The sequence below is a fragment of the Eufriesea mexicana genome, unplaced genomic scaffold (genome assembly GCF_001483705.2).
Source record: "Eufriesea mexicana isolate 0111107269 unplaced genomic scaffold, ASM148370v2 scaffold1801, whole genome shotgun sequence".
NCBI lineage: Eukaryota > Metazoa > Arthropoda > Insecta > Hymenoptera > Apidae > Eufriesea > Eufriesea mexicana.
The window spans coordinates 1,438,764-1,460,614 of record NW_016909918.1 but is presented as its reverse complement, the minus strand read 5'-3'; the positions used below and the strand labels follow the sequence as shown (position 1 = coordinate 1,460,614).

Sequence of the window (21,851 nt, the reverse complement as noted above, 5' to 3'; positions counted from 1 at the left end):
TAATAAATATACTAATATATTAGTATATTACATTATCACATATGTACCTTTACTCCAAATAGATCGGACAAAAAGGAGGAAACACAATGGCAAAAAACTAAAGAAAATTGCCCCGCGCAAATTATCTACAACCATCGCTCATCTTAGAAAATGCTTAAACTTTCTTTCAAACGAATTCCTACTCGTAACGTCAAACGATTTTTTACGCCGTCAATACGATTTTCCCCAAGCATTAAATCTAACCATACGCCTTTCATCTTTCCTTCTCCATTGAAATCTCGAAAAATCTCGATTTCCTACACGATTCTTTTAATCTAAACATTTCAGAAAGCACTATTATCCCTGGCATTGCTATCACGGGCTCGCGATCGGCAAGCGGCCGCTCGACGTGTCGCTGCGCATGCGCGGACGCATACCTACTCAGGAATCCGTGCCAGTGATTGTTGTTGACATTTTGCATTCGCGCTTTAAACCGTAGTGAATTTGAAAATTTCCGCCAACTCGAAACAGTCTGTAACACTGACGTGTGCACATGACAGGCGACCAGTGACATTTCTCGCGTGGAAGAGACGAAAGCAACGAATCGTTAATTCGTTTGCATCCGACGATCACAGACATTCGAAGGTTAGCATTACCTGTTTTTACGAAGGTCCACGGAGCTGTGAAAAAGTCATTGTGCAACCCAAACCAAACCGCGATCGTCGCTTTTCGGCCAGCCGCGTGTCGTTGCCTCGACTTTCGCTTCGCGTCGTTTGTTGTCTGAGGACTTCGATTATACGTCACGATTGTTTGCTATTTTCTCTCAACTACTCCTTGCTGTCCTGTTCAATTGAACCGAATCTTGGCGGGATTTTTGAAAAGCCTTCTTCGTAAATACTTCAGAATAAGTCGTTACCATTTTATTTGTTTCGAATGCAATTTTGGCGCGATATTTGAAATCGATTCTTCGTAATAATCCTATATATACTTGTTACTAAATTATTCCCTTGAAAATAATTCTAAATACATTGTAGAAAGTACTTTCTCACCTTTATTCGCTATTTAATGATAGTTTGGTGCTATAAAATGAAAATTTCGAAAATTTCTTCTGACATTTTATAAAGTGACGAACGTTCATTGTCAAACATATCGAAAAGCAAGGTATCGATACGAAAACTCGTTTAAATCATACTTCATCAATTTTTTCAACTCTTTTTACTTTTTTTCTCGAACGGAAAATATTCTTTCCGCTGTTAGTCGTTATTCTCCTACCAACTAGGAGTATGAACGAGACTTCTTCCCTCTATAGGCACTTGTTAGCCTGAAATCCAACGCTTGGCTACTCAGACGAGTACGATTGACAATCAGCCGTGCAATTCTGTTCAATTCAGCCGGCGATTGCGACAAACTTCGATAATTAAGCTGCTTGTCCGTCGAAGTTGCCTCGGCCGTTTCTCTGCTCGCGATCCACGGTGTAATAATAACGACTTTCACAACGATCGCGTTCAACAAACACGTGTATATAACCGACGAAAGAATCGTTTACCTCTAGTGTACGAAGCTGCGGTTAGCCGAGTAAGAAAATTCGTGGATTTAAATAGGCCGAGCAACAAGTCAGCTCGAAAGAAAACTTTCATTCTCGCTCGGATATCGCTGGCTAGTAACATCCTAGGGAAAATGGGAAAGGGACGTTTTAGGGACTGCGAGCAGACTTGCGATAATTAATGGGCGCGGTTGATCGTGGTGGCTACGATTGCGCATTTGTTGGGGGTTAAACATTCGATCAAACACGGTGTGTCTTGTGTACACGATTTTCGATTTATTTGATATTTTGAGATGTATTAAATTGGTAAATTGATAAATAGCTTCGATTATTAGATATGATTGCGGAAATATGATAAATGAATTTATGGGATTCGTGCATGGGTTAATTGGATATTTTTTAATACGGAGATATTTTGTTGAGTGGTTTGGTATTATTGAAGCAGGTTTCTTGTTTATGTCGGAATTGTATGGAAATTTTTGAAATGTATCTACTTTGTGGATCTTTTATTTTTTCTATAATGTAATGAGTCTTAAATAGTTTTTTTAAATATTTTATATGGTATTTTGTGAAGGTCAAATGTTTGATGTAGATTGTGGAATTTATAAGTTTATAAATTTGAATATTTTTGTATATTTTGTTTTACTTTTTGAAATTTAAATATTTTTTGTGTTGCAATCAGGTTTAAATAGTTTTGTATATTTTATGTCTTATGTAGAAATTTTTTTTATATTTTATACGAGGTAATGAATCTAAAAATGGTTTCTATAATGTATATAAATTTTATTATTTTCTAGTCTAAGAAATTTTAAACAGTTTTATATAATTTATGTATATTATAATATCCTTCATGCTTTATTTTTATTTCGTGCATTTTTAATATTTCGTACTTTGTGGATTTTGAATATCTGTAGCATTTTTGATAAATTGTTATGAAAAGCAGATTATCAATTTAGTTTGATGTTTTGTTTCATATATGTTTCATAATGATAAGTATTTAATAATTATTTATGATATTGATAAGTTAAATAATCTTTTCCTTTATTTCGTTTTTATTCTATCGATTTAAAAGAGACATTTTTGTCTAAATTGTAATCGGATCAAAATATTATTTATTAGCTTCGATTAGTATTAGGTATTATTTGTCATTTTACTGATGTCATCGTGCAAGCATGGTACTCAAAGATAGTTATCAATAGATAATTCATTTGCATTAAAGCAAACTAAAAGATATCAGATAAAACATTTCAATTTTTTTTTCTATTAAGCATAATACATTATTCATATAATCATATAATCCTCAATATATTTCATTTTATTCTGTAAATTTAAAGATTAAAAAAAGATTTTGATTAATTTTTTACAATTTTTTATTTCTGACTGGTGTTTTAGTCGTGTTGTCATTATTTACAAATGTCGTACTAAATTGTATACCAGATTATTCAACGAAGATAACAATAACCAGTCAAGAGATAATATTTCCGATATTATCTAGGAATTATTTAATCTCATTTGTTAATACAAATATTGGTTATAATTATGAATTAATATGACAGGTTACAAATGGAACGCGTAATCTGCAATTTCCATTTTTATTTTTCCTCGCCATATTTAACAAAAATAATAAGATAAGAAAGAAGATTCAGACACTTGTTCTCGCAATTGAACTAGTTAATGGTAACAGCTAATTGCTAAATATTACACCTAACGTAGCGCGTAAATCGAAAAACAAACCTCGAATTACAGTCTTGATTGGATAAAACAGTTTCGTTATTAGTTATCTACGTGAGTCTCGAGTTATCTATAGGAATCGATAAAAGGAAATGTTCCTCGTATTTAATTACCTGAAATCGCGAGTTACGATCTTGCAATAAACGTGGTATAATAATTAAACCTATAGTCAATCGAGAAATTATTCGAACATTGTCTTGTTCTTAACATTTAAATTAAATGCCCGAGATGAATTGAAACATTAATAATTGAAAACAATACTGTACCTAGAGCAGGATACGAGTGTGTATAAAATTAAACAGGTATAAAATTTGTAAAATATCGTTACATTGATCTTTTAAAAATAATAGCATACCTAGAGTAAGATACAAGTGTTAGTAATGCATATGATAAATTATAGAAAATTTCATCAAAAAAAAGTTCTAATTAATGTATTATTTTTTTATTAGTTGGTAGATTAATACTTAATTGGACAATAAAAGATAGTATAGTTTTGTATCTTAATAGTTTTGATAATGAACTTATTTTTTATTTCTTCTATATTATATTATTCTATATTATTTTAAAATACGTTTACTTTGCACAATTCAAATTCCAGTCGATTCAAAATGTATATAACTCACATATACATATTACATGGAACACATATAAATTAAAAGTCATAAGGTTTTGAAAATGAATTTCATAGCAATTTGCGTTAAACATATATGTAAAGCTGCAGAGTACGGAAATATATTTCGTATGAAAATGATTTGACAGCACATAGCATATAGTATCATTAGTGAATAGTTAATGAAAATCCGTTCAGCACCGAGCCTATTAAATATAAATCATCATTAATTTTAATCCATTCGCATACATAGCACTGGATGACAGTAATAAATCGATTAGCATAGGTATCAAACGACATTTAAGGTATTTCCTTAAATTTCTTTTATCATTATTACACGTAATACCTTTCATTGCATATAAATTGCAATCCTATCTTTATTATTTTAAATTATTTTATACTTTAACTCTATAATAACCCGTAATTATTGTCTTTACGTACGAAGATTAGAAAATTAGAAATGTTTAGACTTTCTTGCTCTGATTCAAGGATTAGTAATCAATTATTCCTACCTGTGGACATATAGATCGTCCAGTACCGTTACAATGGTAATAAAATGTAGATCGATTAGTATCATTGCAATGGTAATAAAGCACAGATCATTTAGAATCATTACAATATCAGTAATATGGTAGTAAAATACAGCAGTGTAATGATAAGTAAATAAAATCAAATTTGAAAAGTACATATAATTTATAAGTCATATGGTATACAACAATCGCAGTAGAAATATTAGTTTATCTGTATGACAAATATGAATATTGTTAAAAGATATAAAAAGAATGAAAATTAAAAAATGGGTGAAGCAGAAGTAGGACGAAAGTAATGGAAAATTTTTTTAATCGTGTTTTAATACCTAATTCATTTTAGTACTGTCATCGTTATAGATCATTATTCACATCACTGTTCCTTCAACAATTCCTAATATACTTACTGATATTAAGAGAAGATTCGTTTGCTCATAATCGAAGTTTTAGTAGGTATTTTAATCAGACGTAGAACGTTTGTGTCAATCACTGTAAACAAAAATTCGTCTCTAGTTACTCGCCTAAACGACTGGCAAAATTGTATTGCGATTATCTCTAATCGCTAATCACCGAACCTAAACGCGTCGTATCATCCTACCGAACAATTTCTACTTCCATAACTCGATTACGTCACGAAAATTAACCCTCGTCGCGATGCACCAGGGGCTGCAGTCGGCTTTAGACGCTGCGACGTCGCGACGTCGCGACCTCAACCCTTTCAGCCTCGAATATTTTCTGCGACACAAATCACGTTGCATTAAACATTTCTTTACATCCAATTTCGTGAATATAAAATATGTAGCATTATATATGATATGAGTATATCTAGGTATTACATACACATTTACTATTACATATTTATTATTTACTTCTTATTTATGTGTTATTACATTTAAGAAAATATATTGGAAAAAAGTTTATTAAGTATGAAGTATTTCAATTGTACATTAATATTTCAAAAAATATTTTAACCATTTTGAGTAAGAATATTAACTGTTATAGTTATTGTAATTGCAATATACAAGGTGTTTAAAAGTAAGGTTCAAGACTTGAAGGGTTATAGTATTCACTGACAGTTATAAGAAATGTGTAATTGATGTTTGCAATCAATGCTTTAGACGTAAAATTGATTTTAATTATTTACAAATATTTCGTATCATAATTGAATTCTTTCGCAATTGAAAACCCTAATTGAAAATACAGGAATTAATTTAGATATACATTAGGTTTAGGTTGTCATTTAACTTGAATTTCTTGAATTTATTTCTTTTTATGTGAGATTACTTAAAAATCTTAATCTATTTATTTTCTCTAAATAATGGCAGAATTATGACAAAATGACAGGATACGAGATTCAGAACTAATATTTCGAGATATCAGTATGTGATTTATATACGTGAGTTTTGTATTGCATTAAGATGGTTATATGTATTAAATATTTATTGTAAAAAAGGTTTATACTGCATTTACTTTCAGGAAGTCATTTTTTGTCGATATTACGGATAATTTCATTGGTTTAGATATCTATTAGATATTTTTTGTTCATCTACGTGAATATCATAATCTCTTCAAGTCTTGGACTTCATTTATTAGATGCTCTGTATACTATTATTATGTAAAAAATAATACTCAATTTGCGGTTAACAGAAAGTCTTTTGCTCTTAGATCCTTATCAGTATTGATAGACATATATTGAAAGACATTTCACGAGACTTTCTCTTCATTAATGCCACCACTCGAATATTAAAGACCCATGTAGCCTGAAAAATGCTAGTGTCTACGATTTACTTTTTTTCCCCCGTGAAATATCTGCTGTATGTCTTTCATATTTTTTACTTTTTCAAACGATTCAAGTTCTTTCCATTATTTGACCATTAAAACACGTACTACTATTTTGCTCCTGTATATGTATCTCATTATTTGCTTTCCCGATTTCCTCTTCCTACGTGAGTGTACCTTGAATTTTATAGGTAACTGCAAATATTTGTCACGAGTACATTATCTCTTTCTGTATTCAGTGCAAAAATTGCGTCGAGGATTTATTGCAGCTCATTAAATTTCGTCGTTTCATACGTATTGGTGTAATAAAAATCATACATAAATATATATGGGAATAAACTCAAGAATTGTTCTAACAAATTATCTCTTAGACAAGATCTATGTGGATCATTGATTTATTCATATATAGAACACGTGGAGTCTTAAATCTGGTACTATTAATCCTTTGCACATTAATGGTGGCATTATGGTGACATTGGTAGCTTGCAAATTGTCATTTCACTTTGTTATCATGAATGTCAGTGGGAAAACGAGCCAAGTTATTGTGGAAATATTCTATTTAAATATTACACAGTTTCGTTTTTATTTTTTTATTTTTTATTTTTATTTTTTCGTTTCTACTATGAAAATGTGTTGGAATCGTTGATCGATGGAATTCAAAAATTCGCGAAATGCGAAGGGTCAAGGCGTGAAATATGTATATAAAATCATAAAAGAGAGGAAATTATAAAGTAATTTGAATTATGCAATGTTTCGAGTGCATTTGCTAGAAATTCGTATAATTGGTTAATGCATTATGTTAAAAATTAATTTAAATTTATCATAGCAGCAGAGGGAAAGTTTTCCATTACCATCATGTGTTTTTGATTAATATTATATTTCGATTGTTCATTTTATGATGTATATACTGTTCAATTATTTTTAATTTGATTTAATTAATTTAGTCACTTTGTCATGACTATGTTCTATTGATTTTAAATTAATAAATACATATAATAAATTATAATAATTATAATAATTATAATGATAAATTAATAAATATACAATATATCTATCAACCCTTAAACTTGAACTCATTGATAGAAGTACTTTTTTCCTTTTTAAAATTTCCTTTAAATTTTCTTTCTCTTCTTTTGTTTATTCTCCTCGATTTATAGAATCATTTTTAAGTTTCTGTCTCTCAATTTCTTTCATCTTATAGAACAACCTAGAATCATAGGTGGCCATGAACCTTCCGTTCACACAATAATCCTCATCATTCGATCCAAACACTCTTCTTTGATACCTCTAACCAAGCATCCTTTATTCTCGCATCTACCCATTTTAGCAACCATTCTCTACTTATATATTTAAATTTCTTCTATTACTGCATATATTTAAACTTTATAATTTCATAATAATATTATTTTAACATATACATATATAAAGTTTGGTACTATTCTAGTACCAAAACAGTACTTGCTATTTTAATAGGTACCAATACATTCTATAAATTTATATTTCTTTTATTCTAACAATTTTTTGAAAATTTGAACAATGTAAATAAATTGAGAATTTTGAATGGAGAATATTAATAATTTACACTATTTCTTTTGCCATATTGTTGAATAATTCATTATTATATTCCAATAATAATGGAAATTTTAACGTGCCCCCTCCCCCGAGCTCATCACATCAATATGTCAATACTAAAATAAAACAGCCTAACAGCTGAAGTTAATCACTTTCATCTATGAATGTCTCACTTGGCATGATCGTTCTTATCGACTCACACTGTATAACAAAATAGACAATAGACGATTTCAACACGCAAATGCATTAATAAAATATTAACGCACAAGACTCGAATGTGTTAAATGTTACGATTTTACTAAGCAAATTACAACACATTTTTAAGAAAAAGAAAGAAAATAATCGATCATCTATATAAAACGAAGTTGACCACCTCTGCTGTATAGCACTATTTCCCTACTAAAATATCCCGATTCCTACTATAATTTATTACTACGATACATATTACGCGTAAATATATACATACATAAATCACCGAAAGGGTACTGACCTCTACGATACTATTATATTTACACTCGTGGATGCAAACGAATTAAATACAGGAACCTTTCGTAGATTCGAGACGGAAGGACACCGGGAGTTAGAGGCCGCGTAAACGGCGAGAGAACGCGTCGCCATGGGTACCGTGTGTTGTGGCCCGCGGGTGTAGTGCGAACCCCGTAATCGAAGGGAAGAGACAGCGGGAGCGAGCGAGACGGTTCAACCTGAGGAGAGAGAGGGAAGAGTGAAAGGTACGGGGAAAAAGAAGGAAGATATAGAACGCGTGGACAAGCGTGACCGGCAAAGGCTTCGAAAGGCTACTCTCTCGTGGCCTGCACACTGTGTGGTGGGGGTGGCGAGAGGTGGTGGGAGAAAGACGGAGAATAATGCGGACTCGTTGCTTCCGCCTTGATCAACAGGACGTTCGGATCTGCTCGTAGTAAGTAGAGAAAAATGTGTTTCCTTGAATACTTATTTTTTTGTTTCTTTTTTGATAAATAGTTGACTGTTTTCGAATAAATTTGCGGTTACGATGGAGGGACCAAAGATGGAGGTGTCCCTGAGGGCCCAAGGTGGTCCCTGTTTCTTAAAATGGGGGCAGTATCTCCTTTCTTTGTTTTTAATTTGGCATGTAGTTCGATTTGAGGCCAGTTTATTGACACTTGTGGGTCAGAGATTTGAAAATGTTATTGTCTTGTGTTTTATTAATTAGATCATTAGATTACTATGGAGGAATTTTTTGAGAAATATCACAGTGGATACTTATGAAAGATATTTTGCGCAATTTTTAATTGCCTGTGCGTTACGATTTAGTTCTCAAAATTGATGCATTGAAAAAGTATTTAATTTTAATTAAGCATTATTTAGAATTTGTATGAGTTCTTGCGAGATTTTTTGTGAAATAACGAAGCAAAGAAAAATCGTGGTGAAAGATTTTTCGAGAGATTTTTTAAATATTTCATGGAATTTTGAAGTCAGGAATTTTAGAAAACGGAAGAGTAAAATTAAGCATCGTAAAATACATAGACTGTTTTCTGCCATTTTTGTGTTATTAATTCCAAGCCTTTCACTTGCATTAAGTTCCCCTATGTCGTGTTCAGTTTTCAGAAAGGATGAAGATAATCATCATATGAAAATTATAGAAAAAGATCATGATAAATCATATTTTTATCTTTTGAAGAGCAGGAATTTTATGAAAATTGAAATAGTAATAATATGATAATAAAATAATTATTTAAATGATTTTAGCAATTATGTTTAAAATATCTAAACTTGCAATTAGTATCTTCTTTAACACCAAACCCTTATTTTTACATTTAACGTTTTATGAAAATTAAATTAACCTAATTATAAGTATTAAACTATCCAATTTCTTAACATATGTTTAAAATTCTATTGTTCTTCCAATAATTTTAATTTAATAATTATATCAGCGCAATTGGGATGTGTTACAAAATATAATTCCCCTAAAAATAAGGGCGAGACCTCATACATGATTACCTATTATTATTATCATACAAAAATATTTTTCTTCTCTTCAAAACTCTATAATTCATAATTTCTTAAAAACTCCCAAAAATCCACAAATATAGCTTCGAAAATAAAAATTTGATGTACATATTCACAACCAAACTTGGAGCAAAACGAGTATTGTAATCCTAATAAAGAACGTTACCATCTCTTTACCTACTATAGCAATGTTCCAGATACGAATATCACGAAAGGATAATTCAACGACACCACGCACGTCTTCCAGTTATTAACAGTTTATTATCCGTGCAAACAACGTGAATATGGTGTTCAGTGAAGGGAGTGATTAAACTTTAGGGGTCTCGTTAGGTGCGCTTCACTGATTCCAGGGCAGGTATACACCTAAAAAGCCTCTGAACCCCGGTTCTGATGGTAGCCAGGCAAACTTCTCGGATAAGATGGCTCCTCGGTCGAAAGGGTTTAAAAATAAGAGGTGGAAACTGTGAGAGCAATTGACCGCGAAGTTAACCGCTGGGTAAAGAGGACTGGAGACGGTTGTAAGTGGTCCCGACTTATTCAAGAATGTTTCCAGCAGGGTCTAGTCGGTCAATAGAAAGTACAATACAGGCCGTGACAAGTTCTATAAACCGTTACAGCATGGCTCGTTCATTCGATCGCCTACTTGCGTATCTTCTTTGTGATCGATAGGTCTCGTTTAACAATAGGACCATCAGGAGAGTCGAAGTGGTTCAGACTGCTCTCGGACAATTGCCTTTGCTGTTGCTGAACATGCTCAGGTAGTTTTGACAGAATTGGTATCGACTTTTGCTCGGACGAGCATGTAATTGCACGAGCTTGTTTATTTATATCGTATCCTTTGAATTATTGTTAGCTGGGCATAATTTGTTTAGGTATAGGACAGGGATAGACAGGTTTAGTATCGGCGAAACATTGTGTGTCACTGGGGTTGTGTTACAAGGAAAGGAACCAGTCCAGAGAAAGGAATAATTTAGAGACGTGACCATAATTGGATTTTGTAGCTTGATATGTTGTAATCATAGCAGTGTCTATAGTAGCAGCAAACTGGGATGTTGTTGCAGTTGAATTGAGATGTTGTAAATTGCTATGAGAGAAATTTATAGTGGGTGGACCAGTTACATTTTGATACCGGTGTGAGAAGGATGATGGTACAGAGTGAAGAATATTCCGGAATTAATCTTTCGTATTTTTGTTTATTAATGATCTACAACTGAATATTTTCTGAGCAGGATACTTTGAGAATAACATTTTTAATAATGTATTTAAAGTTACTAAGATATTAATAGTAATAATAATTAATATTAATAGTAAGATATTAATATTTTCTTATTAATGATGTAACATTAATATTTGTATAAAATTTTATGGTATAGAATTTTATAGTATAAAGTAAAATTAGTACAATAAAATTTTGAATACAAAATATAACACTTGCAGTAATACTTAATACCAGAACTACCAGCTTTTAATGCGTACTTAAATACAAATAATAATAATTAATTAATAATAATTATTACATTACAATGAAAATGAATAGTTGTATATAATTGTACTTGTATTTCTAGTATAACCAATATTAATTTTGACAAAAGCATCTACATTGTTTTCAGCAATAGAGAAAATTAGAAATTTGAGACAAATTACTTTGACTACTTACTAATTTAGTAGTTGTAGTATCGATACCAACGAAAACTTATGCTTACCGATACAAAAGCAAAAACGTCACAGTCAAAATGACTAATAGAAGGTGACTATGCTTACAAAATAGAAAAGTAACCATTTAAAAACCAACACGTATCTTACAGCAGCTAATTATACCTGTAAACAAAAGTCATTCTATAAATAAAACTTATTTCACGGTTGTTAAAGCTGTTTTAATACCTCTCACGCTCAGACCTAAACGTCTGCTGCCTCCAAAGGCAAAGAGTACTCGAGTACCTAACTAAATTGTCACTTCCAAGGAAAACCAGCTTGAAAATTGGTTCTTAAACAACCACTCGATTTTTCCAGATATTTACAAAAGAAATTAGGTATCGTTACGATAACAAGATCCACAATTTTCGTTCGTTTGTCGCGAATGAATTAAGATTCAATCAGTCTCGTGATCAAGCAATGATATCCAATCTTCGAATCTAAGGGAGCGTGGAAAAAGATGGGCATGAAAGAGGCGAGGAATCTTCCTTATTGAAATACCGTATGAAGAGAGTCGTCAAATTAGCGTAATTGGATTAGTTCAAGTTCATGCCTTGAATGGCGCGTTAGGAAAACGTGAAAAACGAGGCTTTATCAAAGTAGCAATTTTCTTTGATGAAACTCGACCTGCTCCAGCCTGAGCACCCACGTACGAGAAGAAAGGGAAATATAAAAAGGTCCTTTATATAGATGGTACCTCTAAAGGGAATTTCTAAAGGGGAATTTTGTTTTTAAAATGACGCACGTAAAATGTCTCGTTTACTTAATTAATATCGGGGCACAAAGTATAGAAAGAGGCTGCTTGGTGTTTGTCTGTGTCACAAGAAATATCATTTTTCAATTTGTGTGACACGAAGACTAATTTATTTTTGTATTCGATGTATCGAAAAGGTGTCGAGAATTGCATCGAATTCAATTTTTTGTGTACATATGGAGTATTTGTGTAGATTTTAGATGTGCTAATGCTTGTTTGTTTATTGTATGATAAAGTAAGTCAAGTGATAATTGAATAGCTTAGTGAAAAGTTTGGAGTTTCATTGAAATCTAATTGCACGTTTAATAATATAGGTTTCAAATATGGGTACCAATTATCTTCCTTTTATGTAACAAAATGATTCACGTGGTATTTAAATAGCTCATTAAAAATTTCAAGACTGTTTAAATTTCAATTATACAAAAGTACTATTTCAATGCATATGATATATTAATATAGTTTTTAAACATAATGATTACCTGTAATTTCTATTGCTTAATAAAGTAAATCACTTGGTATTTAAATAGTTTGATTAAAATAATTTTAGAATTTTTAAAATTTTAATTTCGATATATATTCATATAGTGTTAGTATAATCATTAATTATAATAATTATCTTCAATTTTCATTATATAATAAATGAATTATTTATTATATTATTTAAATAAATTTTTTGAATGGTTATTCTTCAAAATTGAAATATTTTTTTTAGTTCCTTATCATTAAAGATGTTAATATTTTAGATATTATGTTTAATTTTCTGCCGTAGCTATATTTATGCTTTCCTTCATTCAAGGGTACCTAATATAATTATAAAGATCGAGAACTTCAACAGTCTTTTAATTTTTCAAGAAACGAAACTTCTGCGAATCCTTAGGATACGACTGAAATCTTAGAGTCGCAAATCTAATTACGGAATGTTTATCCGAAGGTGAATTGGCTTAATTAAGTCAGCAACACTTGGGGAATAGTGAACTGTGAACTGTTGACATTTCGCGAGGACACTTCGCACAAAAACAACAGTCTTCTATTTATGTTCCAAATATTTCGATTACGAAAGACTGCGCATGCATATAAATTTAATTTTCAGTATTTCATAAAAATTTCTGCATGAATAAATAGAAGAATTTGTTTTGAAAATTAATAAATTTTGTATTGTGCATAATTTAGCAAAATACGCATATGTCCATCATTACTATACTTACTTTTTAAATTATAATATATAGTATAAAATTATATAGTGTAATAAATAATTCATAATTTTGAAAGTTTAGAAACAACTTAAATATCATGTATTTTATTTAAACAAAATTTTTATATTTTCTAATTTCCATATGATATTTCTTATCTCCATAAATAATTTCTTATTTCCATAAATTTTTCACGATATTGTTATTTCAGTGGAAAATTTTTCAAATTTCAAGTCCATTTTCGTTGACATTCGAGCAAAATTCTCGCAGCAGATATTGTTGCTGTGCTGAATAATCTTCGAAACTGAAAATCAATTTTACTCGTTAAAACGTGTGTACATTTTGCTCCCGATGTGGAAATTAATCGCTCTTAAGGATAATTAATTAAACGCGTGCTCCAGTTTCCAACACGGCGAGGTGTCGATAAATCAACGTTTCACTGCAATTGAAGAAATACGACCGACGATAATTCTTTTTTCCAGTGAAATTATAATTTCCTTAAATAAAGAAAAGTAACGAAGTATCAAATGACGTTCGAGAAGTTCTTTGCTGTTATCGTATTTCGTTCAATGTCGAAAATACTTTTAAAATGACGAATTCTTTTCGCTGAATTTCGTGACGCAATTAAATGATGACACGTTGATTAATTATAATAAAAATTGTAAATTCTGAATATTCCGAATATTCCGAAAAATAATAAAATATTCAAACGCGAAACAGGACTATTACTTTTTTATTTTCATTTCTTTTAAATCGAGTGGATTAAATGTAATTTTCGTTGTAAAATAAATTTACGAAATTTTATACGTATTTGACCACACAGAAATAAAATAAAGATTTAATAATTTTTATTGTAGAATAATTTAATAAATTACTAATCGATGAAATAAAATTTTGTATTATTCTGTAGTGGATACTTAAAAATTATTTACCTATGTTCGTAAGCGTTTTGACAATTAATTATTTGCACAAAGGGAAAAGTTCAATTATGTTTCACAAAATCTACATTCGCAGTAATATCCTGATCTGATTATCCTGAATATTTACTTTAAATTCCAACTCATGTTTACCGAAAATCGAGCTCAAGGAAAACAGAGAATATATTATTGGGTTGTTGCATACAAAATGGCCGATTTCACAAGCACGTTATATCTTTCAGCATTTCGTGGTTAAACGTTTAATGGCATTTATTACGCGTCAATTTAATATTCAAAGTGAGTGAATATAGTATAATCGGTGCTTCGTCAATTGTTTATTATTAAATAACTGATTATGTGTTAAAGCGAGCTGTGAAGCAATATCAAATTCAAGTACTTGTAGTGATTTTGCAATATAGAATAATCCAGTAATAGGTGATTTTCTATGCAAAAATAAATTGAAAAGGTGGAACAAAATTTTTGTATGGAAAGCGCAATTTTCTTGAAATTGGATTTTAAAAATTTGTTGGAGAAAAATGCACACACGCGTAAATAAAATTCGTTGATTAGCAAAAATAAATGAAAAATGTAAAATAACAATTTTTCATCCGAAGTTTAATTTTGGAGAAATTCGATTTTAAAAATTCGTTGGATATGCATGTACTTGCATATATAAATGAACTGAGGTCCATAGAGTAGATAGAGTAGATAGATCCTTAAGCAAAAATAGATAGAAAATACAAAATACATTTTTTTTATAATGAGCTTTATTTTCGAGAAAATCAATATTGAAAATTCATTGGATATGTATGTACACGACTTATCGAGCAATCTGGAATGATAAAATGTTAGTCTACAGTTTTGATCCCCTTTTGAACTAGAAACCTACTTCTGTTCTCACATACACCATTCTTCACCACACTTTATGTACATTCAAACTTAAACATAATAGAATAAAAGTTGCTCTCTAATAATGCAATTCCAACAGTCAAATATCAATTGAAAATTAATGCAAAAATATAAGAATATAAATATTAATATAAAAGTATAAAAATATAAATTAATATAAACGTATTAAAATTTTTAAATTTATAGAAATATAGAAATATAAAAATATAAAAGTTAATGTAAGAGTAAAAAAATATGAAAATTAATATAAAAATATAAAAGTTAATATGAAGATAAGGAAACTGATGTAAAAATTATAACCCTTTCTCATAATGTGTAATGTTCGGACAAAGTGCCTGTTGAACCTAACATAACCTAACATCATGTGCTTCCATAGAAGATATAGAAATGTAAAAATGTAAAAATATAAAAGTTAATGTAAGAGTAAAAAAATATGGAAATTGATATGAAAGTATAAAAGTTATTACAAAGATAAGAAAACTGATATAAAAATGATAACCCTTTCTCATAATGTGTAATGTTCAGACAAAGTACCTGTTGAACCTAACATAACCTAACATCGCGTGCTTCCATAAACATCACTTTCAACGAAACTACAGCCATCAAGAATTTCATTAAGAATCCGATTATTTCATCTGCAACGACCCACTATCATCGAACGATCGCTATCGTTTGAGATAGATCGGTCGTGTTTGGCGTCAGGTTGCACGCGAGTGATCGGACACGGATTCGCGAGCGTGTAAATGACGTTAGAAAGTTGCGAAAGAACCAGCTGACTCATCCACGGAGTGCTTTTTCTCATCGTTGCGGAACGATCCCGTGGCCGTGCATAAATAACAGGGGAAGTTCAGTGTATTACCAGCCGCATCGAAAGCGGTAGCGTGGCCAAAAGTTTAGGCAGCGCTTTAAACTCTTTAACAATCGCTAACGACCGCCATAACCGCCAGAGGTCGATAGTGTAACGATCAAACGCCGTTTACACGTGTTTGGCTTGGTCTCGTCGCGATTGTTCTGAGATTGCGAATTTTATGCAGTGTAACTTACGCTAATTGATAAGGAAGAAATAAGAGATACTTATTTTCGTGGCAGCTTTCATCAAGTTTATTTCTTGGATATTAATAATTTTAATAGCGACTGGAAAGATTATCTGTCTTAGATGGTCGAACGAACGTGGTGAAAGTTTTAGGATGTGCACTGAAATCTAATCGAAGTCTAACTTCGAGAATCCTGTCAGAAGGGCTTCCATTGGTGGCCCCAAGGTGGCTCACCTAACCTAAAACTCGTCCCTCTGGCGATCACTTCCAACGTTCTAACTTACCAACTTTTTCTCTCTCAGTTTTGCGGGTAGTTAGACTTTGAGTTATGTAAGTACATAAGTGAAGGTACTTGAGTCAGTGTCTGCGTATTATTATTATAATCTTATGTAATTAAAGTGATTATTCATTTTTCGTAATAATTAATTATTGAATATTGTGTACCACTGAATATTCCAGTCCTAAATGTCTTTAGGTACTTTATTTTTATTTTTAAATATAGTGTCATATTATTATTTAATATTATTTGGTGAAAGATGTTATTAATTGCATTTTTGTAGATCATTTGATTATAATTTTTAAATAGACTTTTTAAATGAAAAATATGACATTTAAAAATTTTAAAACAGTGTACAGACTATCATATTAGACATTTTATTATTAAGTAACTATCATATTTAAATGACTATCGTATCAAACATTTATTATCATATTGAAGCATATACAGACTATCATATTCATTATATATTTAAATTCGTGTATTGTTGATAATTGTAGTCAGAGTAGATGTTTCATATGTTGTAATTCAACTTTTTGTTTACCCATGTTAATTTTGGAGCTTGTTATGTCACTACGAGCTAATTCAGCATTTGCAAAATTTGCTTGGTACGTGTAATTAAATGCTCCATCAACTTTGTTGACACTGAAATTGAATGAGTTGTACCATACAAAGTTTATTACATGGCGAGTGTTTTATTTTGTTATATAGACAAGTTTAATTTTCGATTATAATAGGACGTGAATATTAAGTTTTCAAAAACATAAGAAATTTATATACCTAAATTAAATAAAACTTTCAATAATATTCAATTTATTTTGTAATAATTACTATAGTAAATTGAATATTAATATTGCAATATTAATCATTATATTATTATATATAAGTGTGTAAGTGTATAATAATTAATATTATATGTAATATATATACGTGTAACGTTTCTAATAAAAATATTATTTCAAAATATAATAATTTGTCTTCTAATAATGATTCAGCTACTATGTTTCAGTCAAGTAAGTAATTTTTTAAGAGAAAATTGTATAGGAATTTACACAAAAATGTGTTGTTTATTTAGTATTATCAGTTGTGCAAATTTTTACACCAAAGTGCAAAACCTTGTTATACATTAAATCTAAAACTCTGTAGTTAGACTTCCGGATTATCAAGATTACTTTTATGTTGAATCCTTCTTTCTTTCTAACAATTGTTTATCCGTTAATGTTATTATCATTGAAAAATTCTCATTTTAACCTTTATTTACCGTTATCTGATACACTAGCTTATCACAGATATGAAAGTATCAGCTGTTCAATATTATCAATCTTCAAAATCCTCGGCATAAAGTTGTAACGTGCAATGCAAATAATTTGCACATTATTACGTGAATTTATTTAATTAAACCTAAAGTTATTTTAACATTTCATTTTAAAATATTTTATGTAGTCAAATATTTTGTTAATTAAATCTAATACACTACATTTATAAAACCCACGATAACTTTTATATCCCGACGAAGAATAAATAATAAAAACTTAACTATTTGCATTTCATGATGCGATTACGGAGACATTAATAAATTTGCATTTTAATTTCGTTTCACACCAATAAATACAGAATAGCAGGTATGACTCATGCATAAATAAATTCACTTATACCTGTCTCTCTTTTTTCGAATTTTCTTTTTATTTTCGGAAAACAATTGAAAACTTGTGTTAATTAAAAGCATACTCAAAATGTGAATGGACTAATTGTTTCATCGTAGGCTCCTTTTACTGAAATAATTTTCATCTGAAACGCTTCTTTATGCAACATATAATTAATAAGTAAACTTTATTAATTATTAATTATAATTATTCAGGTAATAATTAAGTAATTGTTCCTTAATTAGGTTAATATAATGATTCCCTCAGTATAGTCGAAATTCTGCTTTTATGCCTGTTCTAATATTAACAGTGCAATTTATTATAGAATAAATGGAGTCAAATAGGAGAGAACAAAATGAAAAGAAAGAGCACATTTGTTCTCAAATCTGTAGAGTTAGATTCATAGATAACATATTTCTAGTAGGTTTATAGCTTAGACGTCAGAATGGCAAAGATCAGGTCGGAAACGGTATTTATATGACAGAGATGGTTAAGTGTGACTTTCAAATGTGCATTGTGGCGAGTACCCTCTGGCGGAGAATATGAGAAGGTCGCTACGATACAATATTTTCACACGTGATAATAGCACCGTAAAAATTTCAGCGTAGAAATTAATTAAGCAAAAAGAATTTGCAAAAATTAATTAACCAAATTAATTAAAAGCAAAAATTAATTGGCCAAAAAAATATATTTAGGATAGAGGAATATTAACTTTTCATTAGAATAATTATTGTTCAGAATAGTTATTTTATATCAGAGAAGAAATAATATTAATAATAATAGAGAAGAATAAAATGCAGTATGAAATTTTTTTTCTTATTAAATGGCATAAATTTTTTAATCTGTTAAGTTACATTGAATTATGTTTCGTTTGGGTCTTAAACCAACTAAATGTCCTTTTCCTAGTGCCATAAATGTTTCGATGTGGGAATGCTTTCAACGTTGTACACTTTTACGACTTCTACCGTTTCCCGAAGTTTCAAATGTCTTTCGATTCGTTTCGATAGTTAATAGCGTGCGTTTCCTCCATGATGCATTAGGCATAAAGCGTTCAGCCGTATAATGCCAATTTCATACTAGAATAACGAAGAAAATGAACTGTTGAAATAATAAGATATTAAAGCTCAAAATTTTTCTTATGTGGAAATTGCTAGCAGTGTTGTTTGTAATTGTAGCAATTGTAATAGTAATTATAGCAATTCCTAATTAAATTTAATTTGAATTAATTTAATTTACTGCCAATAAATGAAATTTATTTATAATCAAATAATTATAAAAGTTATATTATTTTGTGTCGCGTTAAATTTCTTTTTAATTCATGTATTATATATATCTCTGCTTATCGATGTACAGTCACTTGCGATAATAATGACGAAGAAAAGGATACTCGATAAGCTTCATCCAAATCTGAGTCACGCAAACGTGACATATAAATTATTTGAGAAAGCGAAAAATGATTCGACCAGTCATTTTCAGAAAGAAAAATCCATATATAATTATTCGACGAAGAAATACCTCTGAAGTTCGAGAAATTTATTATAATTCTTCTTGTTATAAAATTAACGACTAATTATATTTTATTGTTTTTAAATAAAAAAAAAATAACGAATGGAAATAATTAATGTTTGCAAAATATCGAATACAGTTTATAAATACTTCTGTGAGTATTACATAGGTTATGTACTTATTTAAGTTACATGAATAAACTGGGAAAATTATAAATAAAAATCCATTGTGAAAGAGTAATATAATTTCTATAATAATTTATCTATATAATTTATAAAATGAAATATTTTTGTAGAAATCGTGCTTTCTTAAACACTTTCTTAACAATTTCTATGCTATTTACATCTTTATCTGTCTGCAAATAATTACACACATTTCACGATATCGTAAAGCAAATAATTATGTAATGTAGGATTTCCCATGTTTCCATCTCCAAGTGCTCAACTCAAAATATCTCAAATTTGCATATTCATTAAACAAACCAAAAAATGTTATTCGTGATTTTCCTGTAGCTTCATTTGGACCAGAAATGCAACCTAATCTGTCTTTCAAGATCATCTTCTACAACAGCAATTTTTAACTAGTTATTGAAAGAAATTTTTGTCATCAAAATTCTCTATACCTATTTAATTAAGGGTACTATTTTCTTTTCATATACACATTATCTTGTTTATATTTTTTTTATAACTAATCCAATAATAATTATATTGAATACTAATCTAAATGTAAGATGACCTAACCTACCCCAAATCTAACCTAAAACATAATTTGAAAGCACTTAGGAATGGTTACTATATTGTCCTAACATTCAATAAACACAATTTGAAAATCACTGCTCTACAGACCTGACTTTCAACATCCATAACTTGAAAATCATTGCTCTATAGTCCCAACTTTCAACATCCACAACTTGAAAATCTCTATTCCATAGTCCTAACCTATAACGTCCGTAGCAATACCCATCCACGCTTTGTCGAATCTCCTAAGAAGTATTATTCCAAAAGCTTGTCCAAGTGCTATATGAATCAAAAAATAATATATCTCCTTTTGCCTATGAACTGTTCATCCGTGGACCGTTCACTTGGGAGCCATTCGAGATTCAAGTCGTGGAGATCCCCCGTCATGTTAATTCTTCTCCCGGATGCTGCTCGTCGTATCCGTTGACCGGGCCGAAAAGTTACGGTATCTGTTAGCGTGTTGGTGTCTGTACGTAGAAAGAAAGTTAAATTTATGCAGTTACACACGGGAAGTCCCGTTTTAATCTCTGCCGATAAATATTTCCGGCTAAGTCCACCGAGTCCCGAGATTTCGACTCGCGAGTAGTTCCTACCTTGGCTTTCTTCTTCGCGATCATTTGTATAAACATACGAATATATTTACGTGAACCTGAAATCGCATATGCTTGATGGAAACACGTGAAAATCGAGCTGATTGGGATATCAAATTCCTATAGTTTGCAGTTTGTAAAGAAGGTTTATTTATTTTTGTTGTTTGACAACCCTTCTGCCCCTATTGTGGAGTTAGATGGGATTTTTCTCGTTCGGCAGTAATTTGTGCGGTTATTAATTGAAATTTTTATCCTTTTGGACGGAAAATTGTTAGATGAAACGCAGGGCTGTAATGGCTTCGCGTTTTGTATGGAAAGTTATTTGAAATTGAAGTTCGTTCGAATACAGTTTTAGCTTGGCTGCAGTAGAAAATAGTGAAAAATATACGTTTCCATAATTCAACGAATTATATGTCCGAACATTTTTTTTAATTAAAACTTTTTGTTTCCGAAATTAAAAACCTTTTATTTTAAAAATTGGAAATTTCAAATTAGTTGCGAGAATATAGTGTTTGTTATTATTTGAAATTTTTAATTAATACTTTTTGGTATTAAAATTTTTGGTATTATTATAGAGATACATTTTAGTATAGGGGATGAAGAAGCGAAGATCCATAAGTCAGTATGCCTGTGAAAATTGTGCAGTTGTGGAAGATGACGCGTCAGATCTAAGCAATGCATGGAATGCACTCTTTGTCATCCTCCACGATCCTTTCCCTCATCCTCGCCATTATATCCTAGCCGTAGAATTATTTTATAACGATTGAAGATGAGATATGCATTTCCATTGAATTTAAAAGGATATAAATAAATAATTTGGAAGATTAAACCATTATTCAATTTATTTTTGTCAAATGAAAAGTTGTGGCTAA

The 21,851-nt window shown here is 30.4% G+C and overlaps 1 protein-coding gene across 1 annotated transcript in view; it reads left to right on the top strand.

Moving 5' to 3' along the window:
• The first annotated feature begins 435 nt into the window (after window positions 1–435).
• LOC108549080 (mucin-17) overlaps window positions 436–21,851 on the top strand; it is a 133,325-nt gene continuing 111,909 nt past the window's right edge. Inside the window, exons 1-2 of the mRNA XM_017902314.1 lie at window positions 436–624; window positions 8,297–8,660. The gene's annotated coding sequence lies outside the window, so the exon portion shown is untranslated. The remainder of the gene's footprint in view (window positions 625–8,296; window positions 8,661–21,851) is intronic.